The sequence below is a fragment of the Netta rufina genome (assembly GCF_964035555.1).
Source record: "Netta rufina genome assembly, chromosome: 7".
NCBI lineage: Eukaryota > Metazoa > Chordata > Aves > Anseriformes > Anatidae > Netta > Netta rufina.
In genome coordinates this window covers 5,001-17,761 of record NC_140130.1, presented here as the reverse complement: position 1 = coordinate 17,761, position 12,761 = coordinate 5,001, and the positions used below count along the sequence as shown (strand labels likewise).

The 12,761-nt window shown below is 47.3% G+C and overlaps 2 long non-coding RNA genes across 2 annotated transcripts; both read left to right on the top strand.

Moving 5' to 3' along the window:
• The first annotated feature begins 2,926 nt into the window (after positions 1-2,926).
• Positions 2,927-3,431, top strand: LOC311211669. The gene is made up of 3 exons (XR_014618630.1): positions 2,927-2,988; positions 3,149-3,214; positions 3,303-3,431. It is a non-coding gene; the product is annotated as an uncharacterized lncRNA (long non-coding RNA).
• A 673-nt stretch (positions 3,432-4,104) lies between these two features.
• LOC311211308 lies at positions 4,105-4,928 on the top strand. The gene is made up of 3 exons (XR_014618602.1): positions 4,105-4,597; positions 4,717-4,766; positions 4,866-4,928. It is a non-coding gene; the product is annotated as an uncharacterized lncRNA (long non-coding RNA).
• The last annotated feature ends 7,833 nt before the right edge of the window (positions 4,929-12,761 follow it).

Sequence of the window (12,761 nt, the reverse complement as noted above, 5' to 3'; positions counted from 1 at the left end):
AAGAATAAGTCTGTTGGGGCACATTTCGGCGCGGCGCCGCCCGGGCACATTTCGGCGCGGCGCCGCCCGGGCCCATTTCGGCGCGGCGCCGCCCGGGCCCATTTCGGCGCGGCGCCGCCCGGGCCCATTTCGGCGCGGCGCCGCCCGGGCACATTTCGGCGCGGCGCCGCCCGGGCACATTTCGGCGCGGCGCCGCCCGGGCACATTTCTCAGGTGGAGCTACTGAGCAGGTGAGATAAAGGAGTTGGGAACAGAGAGGTATTGCACAACTGTATGTTGCATTAGTAGTAGCGAGCGTTGTGCAGGAGGTGGGTATTAGCTCTGGTGTAGAGGGATGGTTAACTGAGATAGGTCACATAGACATAAAACAGCTGAATCTTCACGATTTGGACAAACATTGCACACAACTTGTCTGAGCCAATCAGACACAAGGACACAATATTCGTTTGCAGTTTGGGAAAGTACCGACTGTGTTATTTTGGTCGAAAGAATGAGGAAGAAGCTGATAAGATAAGGACGTAGGGGGACTAATCATGAGCTTAACTTTTGTAATATGTATGAGCTAATTATATGTTAAGGAATAAAAGGCGTCTGAGCTATCCAATAAATCGAAGCTTGCTGATCATTGTAGTGGGTTTACGTGGCAAGGTTTTGGTAGCAGGGAGCCATAGGGGTGGTTTCTGTGAGAAAGATCTAGAAGCTGCCCCATGTTTGGGAAGGGCCCCATTGTTTTCCAGATCCGAGCCAATAAGCGATGTTGTTTTGCGCCTCTGTGAGAGCATATTTAAGACAGGGAAAAAACGCTGCGCCACACAGCAGCCGGGAGAGTCAGTGGAGCGAGAGAACAGCCTTGCACCAAGGTCAGTGTAGAAGGAGGGGGAGAGGTGCTCCAGGCGCCGGAGCAGAAGTCCCCTGCGGCCTGTGGTGAGGACCATGGTGAAGCAGGATGTCCCCCTGCAGCCCATGGAGTACCACGGTGGAGCAGGGTTCCACGCTGCAGCCCGTGGAGGAGACCACGGTGGAGCAGGTGGCCCTGCACCGACGGAGGCTGCCGCCTGTGGAAGACCCCTGCCGGAGCAGATTCTGGGCCGGACCTGTAGCCCGTGGAGAGGAGCCCACGCAGGAGCAGGTGATCTGGCAGGAGCTGCTGCCCGTAGGGGAGCCAGGTTGGAGCAGTTTTCTCCTGAGGGATGGACCCCGTGGTACGGACCCATATCTGGAGCAGTTCTGGAAGAGCTGCTGCCTGTGGGAAGCCCACGCCGGATCAGTTCATCAAGGACTGCATCCCGTGGGTGGGACCCCACAGCACAGGGGATGAGAGTGACCGAGAAGGAGCGGCAGAGAAGAAGTGCTGTAGACTGACCATAACCCCCATTCCCCGTTCCCCTGCGCCGCTCGGGGGGAGGAGGTGGAAGAGGGTGGATGGGGGGGGAAGGTGCTTTTGGTTTTTTTTTCTTTGTTTTCTCACTTCTCTCGCTTGTTAGTTGTAGGCAATAAATCTTACTATCTCCTTATGCCGAGTCTGTTTTGCTCGTTACAATAATTATTGCGTGATTTTCTCGTCCTTATCTCAATCCTTGAGCCCTTTTCACATATTTTCTCCCCATTCCTCTTTGAGGAGGGGGAGTGAGAGAGCGGCTGTGGTGGAGCTCGGCTGCCCACTCGAGCGGAACCACGACAATCATATCACTCATATTGAGTGTCCCTGTCTTCCTTCCGTCGACAACACTCTGGCATGCTAGTGATTGCTGGTTCTCTGTTTTTGCAAGTGACAATGAACGTGTTTGACGTAATTCCATTTGAAAAAGTTCCAGTTACTTGACTGGTCGTGTTGTTATTTCAATATTAAAAGCTGTAGCAAAAGCATGGGGATTGTTGCTTCTAGAAACACCCCAGGTCTCTTGTCTGTCCTCTGCATGATGTTCAGGTAAAGCAGATTTAAAAAAAAACACAAATAAACAAACAAAACAAAACAAACAAAAAAAACCAGCTACTGCTCCTCCTGCTCTGCTCCTACTTCCTTGTGCTTTGTCCCTCCCCTTTTCCAGGTGATAGGGTTTGGATATTGGGCGGGGCCAAATGGTATATGAGCCCCAGGCATGACATCAGAGAGCTCCTTCTGCCTGGGCTGCTCTTTGGGGTAAGTGTTTTGTTTTCCTTCAGTCAGTTGCAGGATTCTCTAGGCAGGCTGGAGTCTATGGATTTCTGGATTTCTAAGTGCTTGGAATTCACTTAACAGAGGAATACTTAGTAGAGGTTGCTGGCTCTTTTTTTTTTTTTTTTTTTTGATGGTGGGATGCTCTTCTTTTTTTGAGCTATATTTTAATCTCTAGATGTATAAACCTACTTGTGTAATTTTCCAGAGGACTAAAACCAGCTTCATTTCATGCTACATGTGGCTTGGCAGTGTAGATGCAGCATTACCAAGAGCCTGAGCAGGGTTGTATCAGAGTCTGCTCTTTCCTCTGCAAAGGGTATGTCTGTGATTACCTCTGCAGGGGCTGCTGTGCGTGCACGTCTTTTTGGCATTTATGGATCTCAGATAGTGTTTTTTTTTGTGTGTGTGTATATTCTAAGCTTTTATTTTTTGAGGGGCAAATAGTGTGTGTGATGAGCGTGGTTGGCAGGAGGAGGTGGGGAGCTGCTCAGGACTGGTAGGTTTGGTTTCTCAGAGTGTGCGGCAGCCTTCCTGTGCGATGCGACTGATTGTTGGGCAGGAATGTTCCAGTTTGTGTGTCTTAGCCATTGTAGCTTGTGTAGTGTGTGTTGTGTGGCCCGGGCAGAGTTTGCTGTGGTGCTGTGAGTGAAGAATCTGAGTTAGAGCTGGTGAGCAGCTGAACTACAGGAGCTGGGAAGAGAGAGGTATTGCAGTAGGTACGCTGTGGCTGTGAGGTGCCTCAGAGTGTGTGTTTCTCTTGTGTCTGCAGGTGCTTTGTGCAGTCGTGGACAGGAAAGGGAAATCCTCATGTCACGAAGCTCTGAGGGAAGGTGAGTGTTGTCAGCCTGGTCATCCCTTATCTGAAGCAAAGGGAAGACGCTCAGGTGTTTCCCTGTGAGGGTCCGAGGTGAGGCTGTGTGGGATAGAGGAGCAGTGTGGCAGGTGTGTGCTTGCAAGAAGAGTGGTCATTTTGTCCTTTTGTTTTCCCAGGTGGTGTGGATGACGCTGGCTGCACTGTTGGAGCTTGGACTCGGAGAGGAACACGTGAGCACAATCGTATGTTGCATCAGTAGTGGTCAGCATTGTGGAGAAGGTGAGCAATGGGGCCGGCGTCCTAGTGAATGCTGGTACTCTGTTTTTGCAGCTGATGATGAGCCTGGCAATTGACTAAGATGACAATCAGTGCCTGCGCGTTTCTTGAAGCGGAGGGACTTTACCATTCAGCAACCTGAGAGCTAAGTTGGGGGGCACCTGGTATTTGCATATCTGGGGTGGCTAATGGGAGCTGGGAGCCAGAGCAGCATGGAGCCAGCTGGCTGACTAGACTTGGTTCCACGGTGAGGGTGACTCAGGCTGGGTCATGTTCAGGCTGCTTGTGGCTGGGTCACCAGGCTAATAGAAGAGGCGGGATTATTTTGTAGAGTGAGTGCGCGCGCCAGGCAGGACAGTTTCCTTCTGTTTGTCTGTCTTGTGTTGCTTCTGCGATGTCTGTTCTGTGCTTCTCGGGTCTTGATATCCTCCTAGATTTTGACACTGGACTGACTAGACAGGCGACTTGGTAGCGGTGCTGAAGGGCCTCAATGCATGTTTTGTCATCATGACTCTGATCTGAGCACTTCTTGTGTTGCAGTCACTGCTTAAAGAGCAGGTCTGTTTCAGGTCTTGTGCATCATATTCGGTTTGAGATCGCGTCTGTTTCCATCCTCACTCTTGCAGAAGTCATCTGGGCCGCATCAGGAGCTCTTGTTGGGAATTGAATTCCTAAGCGTCGTCTTATGGGGTTTTCAGTCCCCATCCTTCTGGTCTGTTGTCTTGAAGGCAGGCTTTTTAGGCCTCCATCATCCCAGTTCTGGCAGTTGCTTGCAGTCGCGTGTCGTGACATTTGAGTCTCTCCTTGGGTCTGGTGCAGAGCACCTATTCTGACTTGCTGTTGCCATAGAGCTTCCCTATGGGGGCTCACTTTTTCTTGTGCCTTGTGTTGTGTGCTTTGTAGTGTTTGTGGCGTGGCTGTGTGTGTATGTGTTTGGTCTGGAGCTGTCCTGCCTGGCAGTTAGTGATGACAGCTAACGTGGCAGTGCATGGGTGTACTAATACATTGTCTGGACTGTTTTGGCAAAGGCATCCGGTCTGCCTCTGGGCACGTACTGAAGGGCAGCAGGCACAGTCATCTCTGTGGTGTTTGGCAGATGTGGAGGTGGGAGAGTATATCTGCTTGTGAGCAGCTGCTCGCATAAGTGCTTGAACGGTGTGCTTGAGGAGGTCTGTCGAATCTTGAAAGGTTACAGATATGGGGTTTTGAAATGTTTATTCTTATTTCTTTTCTGTCCCCAGTAGAGTGTAAACCTTTGGAACCTGTCACAGGAAAGAGCTCCATCTGGAACTGTTCAGCACTGGGTAGGCAGCTCAGTGACAGGCTTGATCTACTTCTGAGGTGCTGAGGTAATGGGGCTGCTGTTTTGAAACGATAATTTGTAAATGGGGTCCCTGCTGTTGTTGAGGGATGGGTACTAACGCTGGCCGCTGAATGATTATATTGTGACTGTTTTCATTTGTTAAAGCTGCATCACAGTGTACAACGTGGGACTTGAGCATAGCTGCTTTCAGCAAGGTGAGCGATGAACAGATGTAGCAGGTACTTTAGGGGTGCAGTTGTCACTGCAGTTAGTTAACTACACAAAATACAGTAAAAATCTTGTTTATATTTCAGAGGTGTGTTGTAGCTGGCTTAAGAGAGCAGATGGAAGCATCTGCCTCGAGGGCAGGTGAGGGGGCCGAGGTAAGGGAGCAGATGAGAGTAACTGTCCTAGCTGTGCTGTGGCTTTGGATGCTGCTTAGGCCTATGCTTTTCTTTTTGTTTCACAGGTGTGTCGCACAGGCTCAGAGGGGCTAAGCTGCACTCTAAAGAGCAGCACAAGAAGGGCAGGCTGTTTGTGAGCTGGATTGGAGCAGAACTGCCAAGTAGCACAAGGTGACTGCGAAGGGTATCCATCTTGCTTTGCAGGTGCCATGGCAGGCTCTCCACAGAAGCAGTTGAGGATTTGAGAAGAAGTTGCAGATCATCAAGGAGCAACACATGCAGGGACGGCTTGAAAACGGTATGGCTGCTTTCTCTTCTGTTTATCAGGTGTCCCAGGCAATGTGGGCTGTGATGTTAGTCTTTAGAATCTGAACAAAGCAGGTGCTGATGGCTGTCTTCTTTGGTAGGCAAAGAGGTGCCCAAAGCCCTGTCCTGTGTAGCCTGAGCACACCTTGCTGAGGATGAGGTGTCCTTTCTACCAGTTCCGAAAACTGTGTTGAAGCTGAAATGCTGCGTCTGTGTTTGCGTTGGGGTTGTACCTTGGTGAGTGTAGGGATGGATTTTAAGTGGGTGCAGCGGAGGGCCTGGACCCAGTGTCCTGTAATGTGTTTTAACACATCAGCATAGCCTTTTGGTTCTCAGCTTACTGAAGTAAGTGATTTTTCCTGTGAGTGGAATGGAATTGAATTCTTTTTTGGCATGTAATCAGTTCTGCTCCTAGACTTTCTTTCTATGTAAATAAAAGCTTGAGCTAATTCCAGATAAAAAAAAAAAAATCAGCTACTTGCTTGGTCATTTTGTCCTTTTAATATTCAAAGCTGTAGCAAAAGCATGGGGATTGTTGTGGAGGAATGGTTAAGTGAGGTAGGACACGTGGATGTTGAGCAGTTAGGAGGTCATGGGCTAGGGAGGTACCGTACTCAACTCATATGAGCCTGGGCACGTGCGCAGCCGGTTGAGAACCAATCAGGCCCAAGGACACGATGCCCTTGTGTGGTTGGGAAAGTCCCTAAGGCGGGACGGTAGCTAAAAGAGGGAGGAACTAACTGACAAGATAGGAAAGTGTTAGCCAATCCTGAGCTTAGTTTTTGCAATATGTATGAGTTGATTATGTTCGAACTAGATAAAAGGCGACTGAGCTATCCATTAAAGTTGAAGTTCACTGTTCACTCATATTGAGCGTCTGTGTCTTCCTTCTGTCGACAACAAATAGCGCCCGAACAGGGACCGATCTGAACGGGATTTGGACACTGCTGGCGGTGATCCTGGGCCACGGTTGGACAGAATAAGGGAGGAACCGGTCCTGCAACGCAGCCCAGGAGGTGGAAGGGACAAGAATCCCCTCACCCGCGTCGGGAAGGTGAAAGGGACGTGGAGTCCCCGCACCCGGGAGAGGATCCCGCCGGTCACGCGTCGCCGAGGTCTGAAAGGTGAAAGGGACGAAAACTTGGAGTCCCCGCACCCACAGCTCGGAAGGTGGAAGGGAGTCCCCGCACCTGGGATGAGCCTATAAAGGGTCCCGCCGGAGAAGCGCCGCCGAGGTCTTTGCAAAGGCTGCAACCGACGTATATAAAGGTATGGAGAGACAAGCGGCGTATGCTTTGCTCGAATGCTTTTTAGAAAAGCGGATCACTTCAGATATAGACTGCAAAAAGGATTTACCAGGATTATTAGCATATGGAGTAATGCAGGGTTGTTTTATCAATCCTGATACAGTTTTTGAACAAACAGAGTGGCGTAAATTTGGGGACAAATTGTTTGATGAAGTTATTAATGAAAATAAGGCTGCTAAAAAATTATTGAAGCCTTGGAGAGCAGTCACTAATGCCTTAGTTATACATCAGGCTGAGCAGAGAGTCGCTACTGCTGCTACAGAGCGACTGGGATTGCCGGGAAGTGTTGGAGCTGGGGATTGCCCACTGCCGCCTTCAGTGAGAACGATAACGCTGCCTCAGGGGGCTACGGGGCAGTGGGAGCCTCCCCCCCCCTCAGTCACCGCCACGAGCAGTGCTGCGCTCGGAGTTCCGCGGAATCGAACGGCAGCTGACCCTCACCGTGTGGCGAGTCGGCACAGAGCAGAGGGACGGACATCAGGACCCTGCAGCCTGTCTGATGTAACCATGGAAGCAGCGGCGGCTGTACTGCTTCTCTCTGGCATTCTTTTTATAAGAGGTTTACCTTGCAATGAAAAAGGGATACTAACTGGAGTGTTAATAATTGTATGTGTTATTCTTAAATGTCCAGGTATTTTGTGTTGAAAGTATTTGTGTAAGGGTAAGGTTTTAAAACCAAGTGTTGCAAGTCACTTCACGAGGAACACAATGAGAGACAATACTTGTTTGTTTGCTTATCATTCTAAATTATATTCGTGTGGTATGATTGAGGTTGTGGTATGATTGAGAGTGAGATGTGCCAGAGGCCTCTGGGTGTGTGAGTGTGCTGTGTACTGTGTTAGTGAGAGCGCATTTATTGCCATAGTGCAGGCTGAAATCATAGGAAATTAGTACTGGTCGAGCAAAATCATGTTTCACAAGTATGGAGTCATTGTGCGAAGTAGCCACTTGGAGAAACTTAAGGGAACGTACTGTTTAAAACTTTTTGATCGTAATGAGTCAATTCACAAATCCATTACTTTCTTGAAAGAGCACATGAGAGAGTCAATATGGTATCAATCCTTTCAATCAATGGTTCACTGATTTGTTTGAAACAATGCATAGATGGTTACTGGGATTAGTCAAAGAGGGATTAAGGATTTTGTTCACTGTGGTGTCAATCATCATTGCATGTAGTATTGTGATAAATGTGGTTAAAGAGTTACTTGCAAAAATGTTATAAAATGTTATAGAGATTTTGAAGTGGTGCCAGAAACAGGTACCCAGTGGATCACTGCAAAGTGGACTGAAGCAGCTTTAGAATCTGCACACGCCGAAGACGACCAGGAAGAGGTTCCTGATAATCATTCTGACAATGACGTGGGCTGTGACACCTCGACGACTATCAAGAACAGCCTTTGATCACCATCAAGTGATTAGGTTTAAGTGTGTTACTACTAAGTTGTGTTACTTACTATTAATTGTGTTACCATTAAGTGCTTACAGTAATTGTAGTGTTATTAGGGTTAAGTTGTATAGTTGTGTTATGTTAGGTACCCTTTCAGAATATGCTTGTTTGGGGTCCCGATAGGGGATCCAAAGGAACTGAGTGAAATGTTAGCACCATACTCTGCCCGTATTACTCTGCTTAATGGATCTTTTTCTGACTGTAGGAACTGCACACGCTTTGGCTAGCATAAATAAGCTTGCTTGTTGGGCTGTTAAACAGTCAAATGTAACCACACAAGTTCTTTCTGAAATGTCGCAAGACACGGAAAGCCTAAGGCACGCTGTGCTGCAAAATAGGGCTGCTATTGATTTCTTGTTCTTGGCTCAGGGACATGGGTGTGAAGATGTAGAAGGAATGTGTTGCTTTAATCTTTCCGACCATGGTCAGTCAATTCACGACCAGTTGAAATGGTTAAGGGATCATACACAAAAAATTGTAGTACAAGATAGTTGGTTTGAAGGTTGGCTTAAATCTGTTTTTGGGAACATGGGTGGATGGGTATTGTTAGTTAAAGAGGGACTTTGCTTTCTACTTATAATTATATTGATTATAATTGCTGCATATGTAACCTTTAACTGCCTAACTAAGAAACTAGAGCAACTCACAGAGAAGGTATTTGTAGCACAAAATAAAAATGGGGGAATTGTGGAGGAATGGTTAAGTGAGGTAGGACACGTGGATGTTGAGCAGTTAGGAGGTCATGGGCTAGGGAGGTACCGTACTCAACTCATATGAGCCTGGGCACGTGCGCAGCCGGTTGAGAACCAATCAGGCCCAAGGACACGATGCCCTTGTGTGGTTGGGAAAGTCCCTAAGGCGGGATGGTAGCTAAAAGAGGGAGGAACTAACTGACAAGATAGGAAAGTGTTAGCCAATCCTGAGCTTAGTTTTTGCAATATGTATGAGTTGATTATGTTCGAACTAGATAAAAGGCGACTGAGCTATCCATTAAAGTTGAAGTTCACTGTTCACTCATATTGAGCGTCTGTGTCTTCCTTCTGTCGACAACAGATTGTAGCTTCTAGAAACACCCCAGTTCTCATGTCTGCACTCTGCATGCTGTTGAGCTAAGCCTTATAAATAAGGTAATAAAACCACAGCTGCTGTTCCTCTTCTTTCTGCTTTTTTTGTGCTTTCCCCCTGCACTTTCCCATGTGATTGGCTTCAGGTTCCAGGTGGGACCTAATAGTAACTGAGTTGCAGGTGTGCCATCAGAGAGCTTCTTCTGCCTGGGCTGCTCTTTGGGGTAAGTGCTTTGTTTTTCCTTCAGTCAGTTGCAGGGTTCTTTAGGTGGGTCAGAGTCTATGGACTGATGCATTTTCAAGTAGAAACCGGTACGCATGTCTTTTTGAGGTGGCAACTGGTAGGATCTGTCATAGTAAAGCAATCTAAGTAGTAGGTGCCTGTATTGCACGCAGCTCTTCCTCAGGTGAGTAGTTATTACAGCAGTTTTACGGATAGTATGGTGATGTTATTTTGTGTGTTTGCTTTGTGGTTCTGGGTCCCTTATGATTTTTGCAGAATTACAGGGCTTTTTGTGAGTCTTTGCCTATATGTCAAATCTTATCAAAGTCACAACCTTGGTGGCAAAGTGATGGAGCGTGGTTTAGGAGAAATGTATCATGGAGGCTCCCTGTGTGAGCATGTATCTGAAAATGGCAGCATTGGGCATATAAGCAGTGGTCTTTCTCAGGGTTAGGGGCGGTTTGTTATATTTCTGGAGCTTTTGCCTGTGTTTGCTGTCTGTCGAGTCTTTAGACCATAAAGCCTTCTAGGCTTTATGTGCATGGAATTCACATATTTGAGGTATGTTTATGAGGGGTTGCCAGGTACGTTGTTTTTGGGAAACCGTGGGGTACGGTTTCTTGACCGCATAAGTGCAGTACTGCCAAGAGACTGAGCAGGGTCACCTTCTTCATCACTGAAGAATAAGTCTGTTGGGGCACATTTCAGCGCGGTGCTGCCCGGGCACATTTCTCAGTTGGAGCTACTGAGCAGGTGAGTTAAAGGAACCAGGAACAGAGAGGTATTGCACAATATGTTGCATTAGTAGTAGTGAGCGTTGTGCAGGAGGTGGGTATTAGCTCTGGCATGCTAGTGAATGCTGGTTCTCTGTTTTTGCAAGTGATGATGAACCTGTTTGACGTAATTCCATTTGAAAAAGTTCCAGTTACTTGACTGGTTGTGTTGTCCTTTTAATATTAAAAGCTGCAGCAAAAGCATGGGGATTGTTGCTTCTAGAAACACCCCAGGTCTCTTGTCCTCTGCATGTTGTTCAGGTAAAGCAGATTTAAAAAAAAAAAAAAAAAAAAAAAGAAAATGAAAATCTGCTGCTCCTGCTCTGCTCCTACTTTCTTTTGCTTTGTCCCTCCCCTTTACAATGTGATTGGGTTTGGGTGCTGGGCAGGGCCAAATGGTATATGAGCCCCAGGCATGGCATCAGAGAGCTCCTTCTGCCTGGGCTGCTCTTTGGGGTAAGTGTTTTGTTTTCCCTCAGTCAGTTGCAGGGTTCTCTAGGCAGGCTGGAGTCTATGGATTTCTGGATTTCTAAGTCCTTGGAATTCACTTAACAGAGGGATAATTAGTAGAGGTTGCTGGCTCACTGTTCTTTGCGATGGTGGGATACGCTTCTGTTTTTTGAGCTATATTTTAATCTCTAGATGTACAAACCTACTTGTGTAATTTTCCAGAGGACTAAAACCAGCTTCATTTCATGCTACATGTGGCTTGGCAGTTTAGATGCAGCGTTACCAAGAGCCTGAGCAGGGTTGTATCAGAGTCTGCTCTTTCCTCTGCAAAGGGTATGTCTGTGATTACCTCTGCAGGGGCTGCTGTGCGTGCACGTCTTTTTGGCATTTATGGATCTCAGATGGTTTTTTTTTTGTGTGTGTGTATGTTCTAAGGTTTTGTTTTTTTGAGGGGCAAATAGTGTGTGTGATGAGCATGGTTGACAGGAGGAGGTGGGGAGCTGCTCAGGACTGGTAGGTTTGGTTTCTCAGAGTGTGCGGCAGCCTTCGGGTGCGATGCGACTGATTGTTGAGTCTCTCCTTGGGTCTGCTGTAGAGCACCTGTTCTGACTTGCTGTTGCCATAGGGCTTCCCTATGGGGGGTCACTTTTTCTTGTGCCTTGTGTTGTGTGCTTTGTAGTGTTTGTGGCGTGCCTGTGTGTGTATGTGTTTGGTCTGGAGCTGTCCTGCCTGGCAGTTAGCAATGACAGCTAACGTGGCAGTGCATGGGTGTACTAATACATTGTCCGGACTGTTTTGGCAAAGACATCCAGTCTGCCTCTGGGCACATGCTGAAGGGCAGCTGTCACAGTATATCTGTTTGCACACAACTGCTTGTTTACCTCTATTCATTTAATAAATTGTAAAATTTAATTGCAATCCAATTTGGGACCCAGTCATGTATGACAACTGGGGGCTTGTCCGGGAGGGCTTTGGTTCCTGAATTCTTACTTTATCTAGGAGAGGTGCCCCACCATTTGGTGGCTGCTGTTCGAGTCAGGTCGGGACTAATGGCATCTTGAACCTGAATAAAGGTAAGCAAAGGTTTTGATTTTTTTTCAGTTCCCTTGCTGGCTGCAGCACTATATTTTGCCCGTAATTCTGCGTGTGAAGATCTGAATGAAGACAATGGAGTCATAAGCGTTTAAAGCGTATACTGTTCTGTTGGGTGGGTTTCGGTTGCCTGTGTGTGTAAGAGTGTGACTGAGACGGAATTCAGTTCCGAAGCGATTGTGGAGGTCTTCTAACCACGGTTCCAATCTCCTGCTAGGGACTTGGCCAGTGAAGGAATGAAGGGATTCCTATAGGATTTGTGGGTGGGTGACAGATCTTAAATCCTCTGTAAGACACTCTTATTAAGGTAACCAAGGGCTGTGGGAATTGCCACAGTAACATTCCTAGATGGGTCAGACAAAATTGAAGACCAGGGACCAGAAGAAAGGGAGCAAATTACCAGACATACCACCAGAAAGTCCATTAGGAATAACGGTTAGAAATTGGAATGAGAGGGGCCCCAGAAAAGGAAAAAGTAAATAAAAAACGGTCCAGTATTGTGTGCTAGAATGGCCAAAGGAGCCTTTAACACCACATATCTTTCAGCCTGCTTTTGGATCCTTTGAAGACTGTATTTGTCAGGCCTTAAATACACATGTTAATTCGAGGGAACCTTTTTGCTGGGAAGAAAGTGATTATGCAGGATTATGGATCAGGAGGACTTCATGTCCTTTTCCAGCCTCAATATTTACACTAAAAGCAGATAAGAAATTTGAAGAAGAAGAACAGGAAAAAGAAAAAGATAATAAACGGGAGCCGTTGGATAACCTAACATCTCCCTATCCTAACAATCCACCTCCGGTGGCTGTGGTATCTCCAGCAGTACCACCGTTGCCCCAGCTTTCAACACCATCAGCACCAGAATGAGCCTGACCACCTGCTGCATGCACGAGAAGTAGAACTGCCGTATCTGAGAGAGCTCCTCTATATCCCTTAAGGGAGGTAACTGGTGTGTAACTGGGTTGGAGTTTTAACAGGGTTTTAATGGTTTCAGGGTTAGCGTGTTAGGGTTTTAGAGGTTTTTTTTTTTGGGATGGAGTGTTGCTATGTTTTTTAGGGTTAGGGTCCTAGGGTTTTATTTTTGGTCAGTTACTTAGGGTTAGTGTGTTAAGATCCTTTTTTATTTATTTATTTTTTTTTCAGG